Source organism: Theobroma cacao, chromosome 4 (genome assembly GCF_053813885.1).
Source record: "Theobroma cacao isolate CCN51 chromosome 4, ASM5381388v1, whole genome shotgun sequence".
NCBI classification, from domain to species: Eukaryota; Viridiplantae; Streptophyta; class Magnoliopsida; order Malvales; family Malvaceae; genus Theobroma; species Theobroma cacao.
This window is the reverse complement of record NC_142642.1, coordinates 26,249,745-26,267,751: the sequence shown is the minus strand read 5'-3', so window position 1 is coordinate 26,267,751 and position 18,007 is coordinate 26,249,745. Positions and strand designations below refer to the sequence as shown.

At 33.7% G+C, this 18,007-nt stretch overlaps 1 pseudogene; it reads right to left on the bottom strand.

Annotated features, from left to right (window-relative positions):
• Positions 1 to 14,467: 14,467 nt before the first annotated feature.
• LOC18601700 (receptor-like protein kinase FERONIA pseudogene) lies at positions 14,468 to 17,620 on the bottom strand (annotated as a pseudogene).
• Between the last annotated feature and the right edge of the window lie 387 nt (positions 17,621 to 18,007).

The following is an 18,007-nucleotide window of genomic DNA, read 5'->3' as shown; positions in this document are numbered from 1 at the left end:
TAGACTGTAGATAGCTGATCTCATCGAGGACTACCATTGGATCAGCATTTTCCAAACCGTAGGTTCATAGTCCTCTTTACTTTTGTTTATTCGGGGGCCCTCTTGTTATTGTAAATTAAATTAAATATTTTGGCTTACTGTATTTCAGTATGTATAAATTTATTTAGCTTTTACGCTATAAAAAAATTATTCACGTATAACTCTATAAATATTGTTTTATAAGAAAATAGAATATTTTCCTTAATATTTTTTTTATTTTTTTATTATATTCAAATAACCGTAATTTCATTTTAAATGAAGATTTTAGACTTTTAAACTCATTTTTAATATGAATTATGTGTTTTGTACTTGTACATTACGTTTTAGCCAGTTTTGAAATTTTTGAGAAAAAAATTACCAAAATACCCCTGTGTGGCGAAAATTTTATTTTGATTGTTTTTTATCTAAAATAGTATATATTCTCTAAAAACTCGATATTTAACAATGATTGCTCATAGGAAAGGAAAGAAATTGATATGTAAGCCTTGCGGGATTCCGGTTGGCATTCCGGATAATGAGTGTCAATTGGGATGTCGCGGCGATTGTCATGGGCCTGAGGCAGGTACCGGGTCGTGACACTATATCAACAAAAGTTCAAATAATTTATACTTTATTAATAAATAAATAATTATTAGTAATAAATAAATTTTAATATATTTATATTAAACTTATTATGTAATGAATAATTAATAATAATAATAATATCTTTAGATATTCATAACATATTAGACATTAATGTATAGTGCAACATATCTATTATTATTTATTTATAATATACTATTTATTAATTATTAACTAAATTTATCATTTTTTAAAATATTAATTACTTATTTATAATAAGTATAAGCAAACTTTTTTGAAAGTACAAAATTTTATTGCTTGATACCATAGTCAAAATAACTTTGGATTTTATAAATTACATATAAAAATAAAAACATGAAATAACCCAAAAGCACTAAAAAAATCCAATTTAAGGATGTTGGGTATCTAATATAATAACTCCCCATCCTAGAACATAATTAAAAGATTATAAAACCATATTTGATTTACAATCACCATTTATCACTAATGCAGCTAGACCATAGCCACTTTCAATCTACGATTTTATGTCTTTTTCTAAAACTAACCATTCACACCCTACAGCAATTTAAAGTATTTTTCTACTGCCTGTGTCCAATTCAATCATAAACACCAGTGATCCATTTGACCTAAGACTCTTTTCTAATTAAACCAAAGAGTCTTAGTCAAGGCTTTACTCAAGATAATTAATGTCATGACCCGAAACTCCCATCGAGCCCGTGACAACAGCCGCGAAGCCTCGACAGACATTCTTTCCCCGAATACCTTTCGAGACCTCGCAAGGCTTTTTGTACCAGTTTTTCCATTCCTCTCTCTTTCTTCTTTTTTTTTGAATAATAAAGTAAAATAAAAATATTAATAAAATAATCTATTTTAATGTAAAACAATATATATATATTTTTGAAACATCAAAAATTAATTTTTTGCACATAAAAACAAAATAAATTTATACATACTGTAATATAGAAAACTGGAGTGTGCAATTTAAATTACAATGACACGTGAGCCCCCAAATAACTGAGAAGGTTTAAGTCTATAACCTTGCTTTCTAGGATGCAACTCCGAAATTTACTTCTTGATGCAATTGACAGTCTACTGCCTATTCTGAGCCTGAAAAATGTATAGGAAGAAGGGGTGAGATTATAAAATCCTAGTAAGTAGACAGACATCATCAAAATAATCTAAAACTAAGTAATAGGAGACAATTAAAATAATTCATCCCAACCCATATAAATAATTGGATTTCATCCAATTACTCAACATGGCTTATGTACTTTTCAAAAACTTGGCCCTTGCTAAAAATCCATTCTCGAGGATACCCCGCGAAGGTATCTTACCGAGACCGCCAAGGTTGTTTCTTGTCACACACACAAACACATTTCACCTCTGACAACACAACCGTTCCTTGGCGTTGGCTGAGTCCCAATTTCACGTGGTGGCCAACGTGAAGTGTACTCAAATCCTACCTCGGGAGTTATCCTACGCACCTCTCCAATCGAGGTAAGCTCAATAATTGGGAACCGTGCCCCTCTAATTAGGCTGGCCCACGGAACCCCCGTCACTGCAGTGCCCACTTTATAATCCACCAACCAATAAAATCACAATAGTATGACATGGCTCACTTAACACATTCAAGGCAAATCAAAGCAGTGCACATATTCTTTAAATCATAAAAATAACCAGTCATACCCACATTTATCATAAGCCATTTAATATAAAATCATGGATAAACAACACAATCATAGTGTAGGTCTCTAATTACTCTATTTTTGAAATCATTATTAAATTCTCAAAAAATTTATAAAATTATTTTATAAAATCCCATTTTCTCATAAAACACAATAATTTTCCAATTAAACCATTTTTTCATAAAATCACATAATTAAATAAATCTACTCTAGATAATTAAGACGATAATAAGTTTACTCACTGTACTAGGAGTAGATGTACTCTCATTCTCGGTCCTCGGGGTGAAGTCTTTTACCCGTATCAGATAGCTCATCACCTATCCACAATACATGACACAAAAAATTCAATAATTTGTGTCAAATCAATATATATTATTTCAAGCTCTTATCCATGCGTATGCACTAGATAGGGTGTGAAATGTTTGGGCAATCACTTAATCACAGTGTCCGACCTAACTCGCCTATACACAGTGTAAATTTCTAAAATCTCCAATTCAACTCCAATTCCATCCATTTCAATTTCAATTATCCAATTATATCCACAATACCTCAATGACTGTGAATGTGGTCCAATTTATCAGTTCGGACCACAAATTACGCTTTTACCCCTAGTGGGTAAAAATTTTAATTTTTTTGCACAAAAAATTCTCATTAAATTTCCAACCTCATAATTCATCATTTTTCCATCTAATTCTCTTAAAATAAAATCAACCTCATCCTCATACACCATTGTCTAGATTCGGCCTAGAGAAATTCATGGAGAAAATGAATATTTTTTTTGTTGTTTTACTCATAAACATGCTAAACTAACACTAAACACTAACATAGTTCAAAATCAAATTAATCTAACAACTTTCTCTCTCTAAACCCTTATGATCAGATTTGAATCCATCATCAAAACACATAATTTAACCATGGAAAATAAGGAGAAATGCATGGAAATGAAAAATCTTAAGCTAAGCTTGAAAAATCATACCTTTAAACACTTGATTTCTTGAAAAATCACACTTTTTCTTTGAATTTTCTCACTCTAGGGTTTGTTCTTATTTCTCTCTCTCTCTCCTGCTGGTTTTGGCTGACCCTCCCAATGAAGAATTCTGGAATTTTCAAGCCTTTTAATAGGCTTAATAAAATATTATTATTTTATTTACCTTTTGAATATTTTATTATTATTATTATTTTTTTTAGCCATCTTTTTTACTTTCTTTTTCTACCACTCAATCCTCTTCACTTATCCATGTCTTCCATGAAATTTCTAGACTTTTCCAAAGTTTTGGTGGAGCAAATTTTTAAAAATTACACTTTTGCCCTCGTAAAGTGAAAAATTACATTTTTGCCCCAAAAACTAAAAAAATTACCCATAGACATATTTTTCATCCCTTATACTCATACCATTCTCTAATTTGTCAAATGTGATCTAAATTCTCTTAAAATCTCAAATTTTATCTGCGGGTGCAAAAATTTCAATTTTGCCCCTAGTAGTGAAAATTTCAGTTTGATTCTGAATTGATCATCGAACTCCGAATTACCATTTTGAGTCATTCCTGAACTGTGAAACTCTTAATTTCAACTTAAAATTCCTATTTGAACTAGTTCGGGGCTTAATCGACTCAATGGTACCATTAGGGCAATATCGTCTTTTAATGATTTTTCGAACTTCTTAAATATACAAACATTCTATCGAGCATGTGAATGACATTATAATTATTTTACAAAGCAGGGTTTGACAATTAAAATTAACCCGAAATCTAATATGTACAGTCCTTATCCATCACTAATCACCAATATGTTAATTTTATATAATATATATTTATATGTATTACTTTATTATATACATATATATGCTGTAAAAACTAAGGTAAAAATTACTAATAAAGTTATTAAAATGTAATCATATAAATAAAGTTAATAAAGTTACTAATAAAGGTTATAATTACTAATACTATTATTAGTTTTTGTTTAATATATTATTGAATTTTATCATCTATTTTTAAAAAATTAAAAATTTTATTAGGTTATTTTTATAAACTTTTTAATTTGATAACATTAGTGACCTTGGAACAATTAATTTAAAATTTATGATTCAATAAAGTTTTTAAAATATTTTTAAAACATAATAACTACAAGAAAACATATTAAAATTTTTAATATTATAAAATTCAATATGTATATATTTAATTTTATTAATATATTTATTATAAAAGATTAATAAAATTTTAGAAAATTCTTAATATATTTTAAATAAAAAATTTTAAAAATAGTAATATTGATGGAATTTTTCAACAAAAAATTCCATTGAAAAATCTAACGGGCTTTAAATTTTTTTGGCTCCTTAAACTTTCGAACGAAATTTCATATGGATTTCCATTGGAAATTTTCAACAGAAATCCATTTGAAATTCTGTTGGATAGTCTGGTAGCAATAAATGTCAAACCCTGTTCTATAAAATAATTACGACGTCATTTACATGCTCAATAGAATGTTTGCATATTTAAAAGTTCGAGAAATTGTTAAAAGACGATATTGCCCCTAATGGTATTATTAAGTCGATTAAGCCTCGAACTAGTTCAAATAGGAATTTTAAGGTGAAATTAAGAGTTTCACAGTTCAGTGATGACTCAAAATGATAATTCGGAGTTCGAGGATCAATTTGGAGTCAAACCGAAATTTTCACTATCTAGGGGTAAAATGATCATTTACCACCTGACGACAAAATGAAAATTTTTAGAAAATATTTTTTGACCCCATTTGACTTATTGAAGTATGATTTGAGTAATTGAAGTATGATTTGAGGTTTAGAAGTAAAAAATTTTAATTTCGGTATAATTTGGAGTATAGGGGCGAAATCGTAATTTTGCCACCTCGGGGACAAATCGGTAAATTTTCACCTTGACATTTGTCAAGACCAAGGAATTTTATTCATCATGGAAATAGATAAATATGAGAAATGTGCAGTGGATAATTAAAGAATTAAAAGTCAAATATTTAAATTTTGAACCAATGAAAACATGCCATGTGTCAAGCTTAGAATATATTATTATTTAACTTAAAAATCAGCCTATTTCTCCCATAATGGTTAGCCAAACCAGAAGAGAAGAGAAACCAAGGAAGAACAAACCCTGGGTGGAGAAATTCAAGGGAAAATTGGTGAAAATTCAAGGAAACAAGTGACAAAAGGTGGTGAGCAAATTACATTGGTAAATAAACAGAGATTGTGCTTGAAGACTGGGATTAGGAGTACATCGACTCCTAGAACTGTGAGTAAACCTATTATCGTCTTAATTATCTAGAGTAGTTTTATACAATTGTGTGATTTTATAGAAAATGGGTTTAAATGGTAAATTGCTACGTTTTAGGAGAAATTGTGATTTTATAAATTTTCTAAAAAATTGAATACTGGTTTTGAAAATAAAGTAATTGGAGACTGCCTGCTTGTGTTATAAATTGTGTTTTAAATTATATGGCTTATAGCAATATGTGAGCATGAATGCCAAAGTTGGTATTTGTATAAAAAATTATATATACTATGTATTCAGCCTTGAGAGGCTAGATTACGATAAATTACCATGTCATGAGGATAAATATTTTATAAATCAGGTGGTAGATAAAATAATCCATAGTCACTGCAGTGGTGGGGGTTCCCGTGGACTGCCTATGAAAGGGGCACGGTAACTCAGTTATATATTTACCTCCGGGGGGAGATGTGGGACGAAGTATCTCTTAGGGTAAAGATTTGAGTGCACTTCACATGGACCACTACGTGAGAGTAAGACTCAGCTAACGCCAAGGAACGACTGTGTGTCAGATGCGAAAACATGTTTATGGGTATGGAACATTTAACAGCCTTGGCTGTCTTAGTGGGATACCTTGATGAAGGTACCCGCGAGAACGATTTTGGCAGGAGCCAAGTTTTGTGAGATATATAAGCCATGTTGATTAATTGAGTAAACTGAATATTCATGTTATGAAACATATATTTGAAAAGAATATTTTAATTCGTCTCCATTTACTTGACTTTAGATAGTTTAAATGGTGTTTGTTTACTCACTGGGATTATGTAATCTCACCCCTCTTCCTATCCATTTTTCAGGCTCAGGACAGTTTGTTGATAGTTGGTTAAGACGAGAATTAATCTAGGAATTGCATCCTAGAAAGTAAGGGTTTGTAGCCCTACACCTTCTTAGTTAGTTGGGGGCCCAATGTCACTGTAAAAGAAATTTTATACTTCAGTTATCTGATTTAAAGTATGTATGAACATATTTAGCTTTTACACCATGTTTTTGGTGGGTTTCGGTATTTTTGAAGAAAATGACGAAAATGCCCCTATGAGCCAAAAAATAATATTTTATTGTTTTGATTTAGAAACAACTTAAGATTTTTTGAAATGCAAGATTTAATAACCATCGCTCACCGTGGAGATGCAGAAGCTGATGCTAAGCCTTGCAGGGTTTTGATCGGCATTTAGGGTAATGAGTGCCTATCGGGACGTCACGGCTGTTGTCACGGGCCCGATGGGAGTTCTGGGTCGTGACAATTAGATTGGTATTAAAGCATGGTTTAAAGATAAAATATTTTGATTTTAAAGCATTGGATTTTAAAGTTTTTGGTTTTAAAGTTGTTTTAAGAAATCCACACTGACACTGCGTGGCCCCGGATTAAGTTAAGTTAAGTCAAATAGAATGCATGAGTCTGCATATAGAATCTTATTTTTTTTTAAGGTGTATAAGAAATTAAGTAATTATCGTTAGACATTTTTCCCCAGGTTGTGGGAGCAATGTAAGTAAATGGCAAGAGAAGAAAAAGGAAAAACTTGAAACGGACTCGAAAAAGGATCAAGATGATAATGATCCTAAAGATGTTTAGTGCCTTGTTGAAGCTTGTAATACTATAATCCTAGGCAGATGTAGTATAAGAAGGAGTATAAAAATCTTTTAGTATGACAAAGGTAGATTAGTAATATAAGTATTGAGGATGAATAATTATCTTAGTGGCAATATCGATTATTTTAAATAAGTATTGAAGGTTGAAATAGGAAGCCATTAATGGTTCAAGCAATTATTAGATTTAATAACGATTAAACCTTGCAGTACTATGAATTGATCACCAGTTAACGGGGTTAAGTCAAGGATTATAAATTTGAGTATGGAGGGAATTAGAAGGTGATACCGTAAAATTCTAAGATGAGAAATATAATCAGTTACGACTATGAGAATAGTGGGATACTATAAATAATGAATCATTAGGCGTGTTATGAAGTTGTGATCTATTGAACCATATGGGAAGACTGTCTTAAGGTGGGACATAGGACATGAGGATTTTTTGGAGATGCTTATAGAGGGAGATATAAATTGTAAAGTATGTTTTCCCCCACAAGTTTTAATTTATTCGAGAAATTATCATGGTAAAGATATGTGAATATTGGTAGTGAAATATGCCCTAAAAGATAATTGTGGTATATCGCATAGATAATATAAATATGTTAGGGTCAGTATCCCGATCGTGCATCTGTGATAGAAAATTTACTTTGCTAATTATGGTATAGACTCAAAAAGGAGTCAAGCCGTTGAGAACGACTAAGGTAGTAACTCCAAAAGTAAAAGATTTGTTTTAATTAAGTAGATTCCAACGGCTACATTGGAATAAATTACCTTGTGGAGTATTAAGATCAATAATGTATTGATCAAAGTCAAATGTTAAGAAATAAAGAGGATGAGAGATTAATGAGAAGGGACATCAATGTTAAGTAACGAATTTGTGAATAAAGGATTACGATGCTGGCATAGAAAATGAGTACTATAAAGAATTACTATGAGGATTTATAATTCTTGTATTAACTCAGTTGAATGAAAAGTGATTAAATGAAGCAACTCTTGTGGTAAACAGCGGAATAGTGGAGTTGATGTAGAGTCTTATTTATAGTCAGTGACTGCAGCACCGATAATAGACAGGAGGCTACGTAGACTTTTTATCTTGAGAAACCACTTAGTATAATCCTAAATGACATAAAGATTCATGATTGAGAGGATTATTGCTGATCAAATTCTAAAGGGTAATTGAAATACCTCATACTTTGATATGGTGATAAATAAAATTGATTGAATGCAAATTGAGGTCAATTAAAATGTTTAGAAGTGATAAAAGACGAAAGGAGTAGTTTAGGATAAAATATTTCGCAAGTGAGAAAATAATAATAAAATAATAATAATTTTATCGAAAGAGAATTGGTGAGATAAAAGGCGATTCGGAAGTCAAGTGAGACATAATAAGGTATTTCAGGTACCAAGGAGACAAGATAAAATTTTTAAAATATTAATATTTAGTCGGATGTCGAAATCAGTCATGAACAAAGATCATATGGTTGATCCAAGTGGGGGAGAAGATGACAAGCCCGACTCTATAAAAATATTTGTCATGACATACATGTGATGGATAGCATGTTTGCATGCTAAAAGAGTCCCGAAAAAAAAAATTTACAAAAGTCGGTATTGTATCTAAAGGTACAACAAAGTTGAGTTAAACCTCGAACTAAATCAAATAGAGAATTTACGATGAAATTAAGAATTTTAAAGTCCCAGAATGGTTTAATATGGTGATTCGGAGTTCAAAGATGAATTTGGAGTCAAACCAAAATTTTCGTTATCTAGGGGTAAAATGGTCATTTGCCACCTGGGGACAAAATGGAAATTTTTAGAAAAGATTTTTGGCCCCATTTGACTTATTGGAGTAAGATTTGAAGTTTAGAAGTGAAAAATTTTAATTTCAGTATAATTTGGAGTAAAAGGGTAAAATGGTAATTTTGCCATCTGGAATCGAAAATTTAATTTTTGAAAGGATTTTGATCAAATTTAATTATTTGGAGTGTGAAATGAGTATGAGGAGTGCAAATTATGCATTATGGCAAATTTTCAATTTTTGGGGCAAAAATGTAATTTTTGAAAAGTTCGGGGGCAAAAGTGTAATTTTGAAGAATTTGCTCCACCAAAACTTTGGAAAAATCTGAAAATTTCACTTAAGACTTGGATAAGTCAAAGGGAATGCATGGTGGAAAAATTAGGACAAGTGGATGGCTAGAAAAAAAATGAATTAATAAAATATTCAAAATATAAATAAAATAATATTATTTCATTAAACTAATTAAAAAAGTATAAAAAAAATCAGCCCACCCATTCTTCTTCTTCAACATTCGGCCAAGCAAGAAACAAGAGAGAGAAAGGAGAAAATAAAACCCTAGCCAAGAAATTTAAAGGGAAAATAAGTGGAAATTCAAAAATCAAGAAAAAAAAGGTAACATTTCTTAAATTTGTCTTGTGCTTTACCTTTCCCATGCATTTCCCATCATTTTCCATGGTTGAATCATGTGATTTGAGGATGATTTCAATTCTGGTCATATGGGTTTAGAGAGAGAAAGTTGTTAGATAAATTTGATTTTGAGCTATGTTAGTGTTTAGTGTTAGTGTAGCATGTTTATGAGTAAAACAATAAGAAAAATATTTATCTTCTCCATGAATTTTCCTAGGCCGAATCTAGCCAATGGTATGTGAGGATGAGGTTGACTTTATTTTAAGAGAATTGGGTGGAAAAATGATGAATTATGAGGTTGGAAATTAAATGAAAATTTTCTGTGCAATAAATTGAAAATTTTACCCACTCGGGGTAAAAGCGTAATTTATAATCCGGACTGATAAATTGGACCAAATTCACAGTCATTGAGGTATTGTGGATATAATTGGATAATTGAAACTGAAATGGATGGAATTGGAGTCGAATTGGGGATTTTAGGACTTTACACCGTGTATAGGCGAGTTAGGTCAGACACCGCAATTAAGCGATTGTCTAGACATTTCAAATCCTATCTAGTGCATACGCATGGATAAGAGCCTGAAATAATTTATGATAAATTGACACAATTTATTGAATTTTGTATCATGGATTATGGATAGGTGGTGAGTCAATTGTTTCGGGTAAGAGACTGCACCTAAGGGCGGAAGATAGGAGTATTTCTACTCCTAATATTGTGAGTAAACTTATTATCGTCTTAATTATCTAGATTAGGTTTATACAATTGTGTGATTTTATGGAAAATGGGTTTAAATGGTAAATTGCTATGTTTTAGGAGAAATTGTGATTTTATAAAATGATTTTATAAATTTTCTGAAAAATCGAATACTGGTTTTGAAAATAGAGTAATTGGAGACTGCCTGCTTGTGTTGTAAATTATGGTTTTAAATTGAATGGCTTATGATATTAAATGAGCATGAATGGCTAAACTAATTTTGGTGTCAGAATTATTTGTATTGTGTATTCAGCCTTGAGATGCTAGATTGCGATAAATTGCCATGCCATGCTAGAATGAATTTTATTGAATTGGTGGAGTATATATTAATTATGTATTGCAGAGGGAGTTCCGTGGACCAGCCTATTAGAGGGGCACGGTAAACTCCATTATATTATTACCTCGAACGGAGAGGCGCGTAGGGTATCTCCTGGGGTAAAGCTTAGGGTTCACTTCACGCTAAACCACCACGTGAAGGGGAACTCAGCCAACGCCAAGGAACGGCTGTATTTTTCTCAAACTAAAAATATATTTTAAGTGTATACAAAATTTTAACAGCCTTGGCGGACTCGGTTGGATGCCCTGCGCAAGGTATCACCGAGTATGAGTTTTGGCACGAGCCAAAGTTTTAAGAAATTCATAAGCCAAGTTGATTACTCGATTTATATGGATTTATTTTATTTGGTTGAAATGAACTGAAAGGTAATGAAATTACAGTATGATGACTTATTTTAATTGTCTCCATTTACTCGGCTTTAGATGCTTTAGATGGTATCTGTTTACTCACTGGGATTATAAAATCTCACCCCTTCTTCCTATACATTTTTCAGGCTCAGGACAGTTTGTAGATAGTCGAGTAAGACGATAACTAAGCTCGGAACTGCATTATAGAAAGTAAGAGTTCACAGTCTTACATCCTCTTGGTCAATTGGAGCCCACGTGTCATTGCAGATCAAAACTTATATTTTGGTTATCTGTATTTCTATTCATACAATTTTTACTTTACTTTCATGTGCGAAAAATTATTTACGAATATTTTTATAAAAATTTATTTTATGAGAAAATAGAATATTTTATTTATTATTTTTGAATAGTACTAGTTGTCAACAATTTGCTTTCAAATGAACGTTTTAGATACTTAATTGTTTTTAAATCATTAAATATATATTTTCTGCTTACCTACTACATTTTTAGCAAGTTTTGAGATTTTTGACGAAAAATTACGAAAATACCCCTGTGAGCCAGAAAATAATATTTTATTGTACTTATTTAAAAATGACTTAAGATTTTTTTGAAATGCGAGATTTAATAACTGTTGCTCACCGGGGAGATGCGGAAGTTGATGCTAAGCCTTGCGGGGTTTCAATCGACATTCGGGGTGAAGAATGTCTGTCGAGGCCTCGCGGCGGTTGTCACGGGCCCGATGGGGAGTTCCGGGTCGTGACAGTAATAATAGATATAAGTGAAGTATTCAAGTTGAGTTGGAAATAAATACAAGGAGCAACTCAAGATTCCCCATAAAGGAGATAACAGAAGAAGTTGAGCATCGAATAAAAGATAATACCCCACCTTTTCTTTGAGTTTGATAAGTAAAATTTTGAGGACAAAATTTTATTTTAAGGGGGGTAGTGTTGTCAAACCCTGTTCTATAAAATAATTACGACGTCATTTACATGCTCAATAGAATGTTTGCATATTTAAGAAGTTTAAGGAATCGTTAAAAGACGATATTGCCCCTAATGGTATCATTAAGTCGATTAAGCCTCGAACTAGTTCAAATAGGAATTTTAAGGTGAAATTAAGAGTTTCACAGTTCAGGGATGACTTAAAATGGTAATTCGGAGTTCGAGGATCAATTTGGAGTCAAACCGAAATTTTCACTATCTAGGGGTCAAAATGGTCATTTGCCACCTGGAGACAAAATGAAAATTTTTAGAAAAGATTTCTTGGCCCCATTTGACTTATTGGAGTATGATTTGAGTAATTGAAGTATGATTTGAAGTTTAGAAGTGAAAAATTTTAATTTCGGTATAATTTGGAGTATAAGGGCGAAATGGTAATTTTACCACCCCGGGGGTAAATCGGTAAATTTTTATCCTAACATTTGTCAAGACCAATGGATTTTATTTATCATGGAAATAGATAAACATGAGAAATGTGTGGTGGAGAATTAAAGAATTAAAAGTCAAATATTTAAAATTTGGACCAATGGAAACATGCCATGTGTCAAGCTTAGAATATATTATTATTTAACTTAAAAAATAGTCCATTTCTCCCATAATGGTCAGCCAAACCAAAAGAGAAGAGAAACCAAGGAAGAACAAACCCTAGGTGGAGAAATTCAAGGGAAAATTGGTGAAAATTCAAGGAAACAAGTGACAAAAGGTGGTGAGCAAATTACACTGGTAAAAGTACAAAGATTGTGTTTGAAGACTGGGATTAGGAGTACATCGACTCCTAGAACTGTGAGTAAACCTATTATCGTCTTAATTATCTGGAGTAGTTTTATACAATTGTGTGATTTTATAGAAAATGGGTTTAAATGGTAAATTGCTACGTTTTAAGAGAAATTATGATTTTATAAAATAATTTTATAAATTTTCTGAAAAATTGAATACTGATTTTGAAAATAGAGTAATTGGAGACTGTCTACTTGTGTTATAAATTGTGTTTTAAATTATATGGCTTATAGCAATATGTGAGCATGAATGACAAAGTTGGTATTTGTATCAAAAATTATATATACTATGTATTCAGCCTTGAAAGGCTAGATTGCGATAAATTGTCATGTCATGCGGATAAATATTTTATAAATCAGGTGGTAGATAAAATAATCCATAGTCACTGCAGTGGTGGGGGTTCCCGTGGACTGCCTATGAGAGAGGCACGGTAGCTCAGTTATATATTTATCTCCGGGGGGAGATGTTAGATGAAGTATCTCCTGAGGTAAAGATTTGAGTGCACTTCACGTGGACCACCGCGTGAGAGTGAGACTCAGTCAACGCCAAGGAACGGCTGTGTGTCAGATGCGAAAACATGTTTATGGGTATGGGACCTTTAACAACCTTGACAGTCTTAGTGGGATACCTTGACAAAGGTACCCGCGAGAACGATTTTTGCAGGAGCCAAGTTTTGTGAGATATATAAGCCATGTTGATTAATTGAGTAAACTGAATATTCATGTTATGAAACATATATTGGAAAAGAATATTTTAATTCATCTCCATTTACTCGCCTTTAAATAGTTTAGATGGTGTTTGTTTACTCACTGGGATTATGTAATCTCATCCATTTTTCTATCCATTTTTTAGACTCATGACAGTTTGTTGATAGTTGATTAAGACAAAAATTAATCTCGAAGTTGCATCCTAGAAAGTAAGGGTTCGTAGCCCTACATCTTCTTGGTTAGTTGGGGGCTCACATGTCACTGTAAAAGAAATTTTATACTTAAGTTATCTGATTTAAAGTATGTATGAACATATTTAGCTTTTACATCATGTTTTTCACGGGTTTCGATATTTTCGAAGAAAAATGACGAAAATGCCCCTGTGAGCCAAAAAAATAATATTTTATTGTTTTGATTTGGAAACAACTTAAGATTTCTTGAAATGTAAGATTTAATAACTGTCGTTTATCGTGGAGATGCGGAAGCTGATGCTAAGCCTTACGGGGTTTCGATCGGCATTCGGGATAATGAGTGCCTATCGGGACATCGCGACGGTTGTCACGGGCCTGATGGGAGTTTCGGGTCGTGACAATAAATGTTTTTTGTGCCAAAAAATTTCCTAACTGATTTCCAATGGAATTTATCCGTTGGAAATCCATTGCAAAATGTCAAAAAAAAATTTCTGTTGAAATTCTATTAGAAATCCATTAGAAATTTCCAACGAAATTTTTTTTCATTGGAAAAAATCAATTTACTTGTAGAGTGATTATTTCTCTTACAAGGAAAATATATGTCATTTATATTTCATTCCATAATCGTTTGTGTATATATATTGGTTTTCCTTCCTAACTAATTAGCTTGTGGTACAGGCTGTACCACAGGTAACATTGTTTTTGCACAGGGTTAGAAGAAATTGAAGACATGATCATTGATTCGTTGCTGTTAGGGGAGTGACACCATCAAAGTTTGTTATTTTATTTTGGCACTTCCAAGTTCCAACTACCGCCAATTAATGCCATTCTAAAATAATACAACTTGGTCGGAAACGTTAAATATAAATGAGGTACATCAACCTACCTTGGAATCTAATATTACTGATGTGCTACAATACAAATTTTTCTAGAATTCACATAAAGTAGTATTGTATCTTTCTCAATTGAACCACGACCATTAGTTCTCTAGAGATTCCTTGACTTACCTATTATCTCCCTTGCGGATCCTTTATTTGAGAAAACACTGCCTTAGACAAGAGTCTTTCAGAATCCTTGCTAGCAAAACTTTGTTCATCACTTGTTGTTAAGCTGAAAGTACTAGCGCTCTTGGAATTCAGCACATGATCACCGATGCTACTAAACACTTCCCCACTGTCATCTTCCAATGCATTGCTTTTAAAGGGGGTCTCTTCATCGATGTCTATCTCAATGCCAGCCCCGGGATTAGGCTTAAGCCCTTCCTCGCCACTTTCCTGCAATTGTAGTGCGAACTCTAGGCTCCACAAGACATCGCCCATCGATGGCCTTTCGGTTCCCTCATCACGCAAACAACTCATTGCCACTTCGGTGAATTTTTTCAAACACTCAGGCGCAATCTTACCCCTCAAAAATGGATCAATGATTTTGTATAGAGTTCCATTCCAGTAGCATTGTTGGGCCCATGCTGCTAAGCTCATCTGTGCCTTGTCGACCGTGCGACTAACAGGTGGCCTAGCACATAATATTTCACATAGTACCACACCAAATGAATATACATCGGATTTTTCTGTCAATTGTTGACGACGATAATACTCTGGATCCAAGTAGCCAAAGCTGCCTTTCACCACTGTGCTAACATGGGCCTTGGACATGCTCGTGGGGCCTACTCTAGACAACCCAAAATCTGAAACCTTAGCCACCCACTTCTCGTCCAACAAGATATTTGTTGTCTTCACGTCTCGATGAATGATTATGTGTTTTGCACCTGAATGAAGGTAATGCAAGCCACGTGCGGCACCAATGCAAATCTCTAACCGTTGTTTCCATGGAAGAGGAGGATTTCCAGCGTTGTAGAGATGATCACGAAGGGTCCCACGAGCCATGTAATCATATACCAGAATCATCTCACCGTCATCGTTACAATAACCAATCAAAGAGACCAAATGGACGTGGCGTAACTGGGAGAGCATCTCGATCTCGGTCTTGAATTCGTGAGCCCCTTGCTGAGACTCAGGATTCAATCGCTTGATTGCAACCTGGGTAGCGCCACCATCAACGAATCCTTTGTATACGTTACCAAAACCTCCAACACCAATAATGAAAACGTTGTCGAAGTTGTTGGTAGCTGCTTTGATCTCAACCAATGAAAAGTAGCGACAAAGATCGGAGGGTAGAGATGAGCCACGAGACTTGGTTGACTTGGTGGATTTGGTGGCAGTGGAAAATTGGCTCCACCATGAAACTCCTTCACTGGAACCTGAATCTTTGGCCCTCATCTTTCGCCGGAAAATCAAGAAAAATAGAACTGAGAGCACAACAAATCCGGCTAATAAACCTCCCACAATACCAAATATAGTTTTGTTGTTGTTCTTGGACTGCGTTGATTGACTTGGTGGTGAACTTGGTAGGACTGAGTCAGGGTTAGGTCCTGCAAGATCAAAACCACTGCTCAATTTGAAGATTTCTAGCCCATTCAAGATTGCATCAGAATAAAGAGTCCTCCATGCCGGAGAAGGATGCAAAGCAATAGATAGATTTTGTTGCTTTTGATTGCCTTTTTTTCCCATTGCCACTGCATAATCCTTATATATTGGAAACCCATTTCCACCACTCCAGGCTATAACATCTGCTTGAGTTTCTGCAGTTAAATTCGCCAAGAAGATCTCAAAGACTCTGTCACCTTGTTGTGTTATCTCTATCTGAAACTCACAAAAATGCAACCGTACAAAGTAACTGAAGCCAGAATCAACAGGAAACTCCCATGTCAGATTGTAGTTCTCGTTCTCAGTCTTGTTCCTCCCCATGGACCTGGCAGTTAGATAGACCACCCTTGGAGCAGAGAACGATAATATACTGCTAAAGGTAAGATTAACACTATTATTGACAGGAAGAGCACTTGGTTTTGCTATTGCCAAATAATCGTCATCGCTTAACCAGTTTCGGTACATGCCAGTGTCATCTTGAGGGGATATTTGCATCCCACCAACGTTGACTCGATGCACCATCTCAAGGGCACTGTTGTTTCCTAGGGGGTACGAGCTTCCCTGACCTAAAAAAGTTACCCCTTCATCACTTGCTTGTCTGTAATATAGATTGGTTGGCATGGAAACAATTTCAATCCCGTTGATGAAAGCATAAGAATCAGAGATATCAGGACTTGGAGTGAAGGTTAAGTTTAACCTTTCACCTTCATCGACGTTTAAACAAAATTCTTTGATAAGAGTAGGTTGGCCTTGAGCATGAAGTAAAGCACTGAAATTCCTGAGGAGGGTAAAAGGACCTGCTTTAACGGAGAAGAAAGCTTTATTAGAAGGGTCGTCAAAGCCTCGATATGAAGTTGGATAGAAGTACAAGCGAATGAACTTTTGGCCAGCAGTGAGGGAAATTGTATAGGTGAATTCTGAGTAAGAAAGACGAGCCGTGGAGTACGGGACCTTATCAACGGAGGGGGGCTGTTCAAGTGCTGTTAAAAGCACCGACGATTTATTATTATTATTGCTTTGTTGCTTTATAGGGGAGAATTTTCCATTGCCATCTCCAGTCCAAGGACGGTTATCGAGAGCGTGGCCATCAGTGGAAGAACCACAGTCAATTGTGATGTTTTCTATGGGGTTGTAAGGGGTCAGCTGGGAGTCACCGATCACAGGGAGAGCAAGGTATTCGATGAAGAAGAAGAGACAGGGAAGCAGGAAAAATAACAGGTTTTGAAGGCAAAAAGTGCTTGTTTTGGTTGTATTCTTCATTGTAGGGGAAAAACAGAGAAAAGAGAGAGAGATAGAAAAGAAGAAAAGGATTAGATATCAAGAAAGGTTTAAAATGAACTCTTGGAAAGTGCATACAATGAAATTTGAAACTCCGTTCTCTCTTTCCCTTCTTCTTCCTCTTGTTATTTTTTTTATTGGGTCAGTTTGCTACAATTTCACGTTTCTTTTTTTATACAAATTGAATTAATTTATTGATCAAGTGTGACCGAAGACCATTGGATAAGCTGATTTGTTGCAAGCTTGAGAAATATCATTTATTATATTATCAGTACTGTGTAATTCGTAAAAGCTTTATGAAACCTTTGTTGGGCCATGGAAGACTTGTCAAAAGAGGCTAGAGTTTTTTGGCAGGACTGTGTCGGTGCTATATTGGGTGATGGATATATATTGCCCCTATATTTTTCTTTCCCTCTCATTATCCAAATAGGATATACGTAATGTTTTGTTTTTTCTTTTTGTTTCTGCATCTGTTATCATTTTTTCGTTTGGCAAAAGGCAGAGTGTTTTTAAACTTGAAATACATCCAT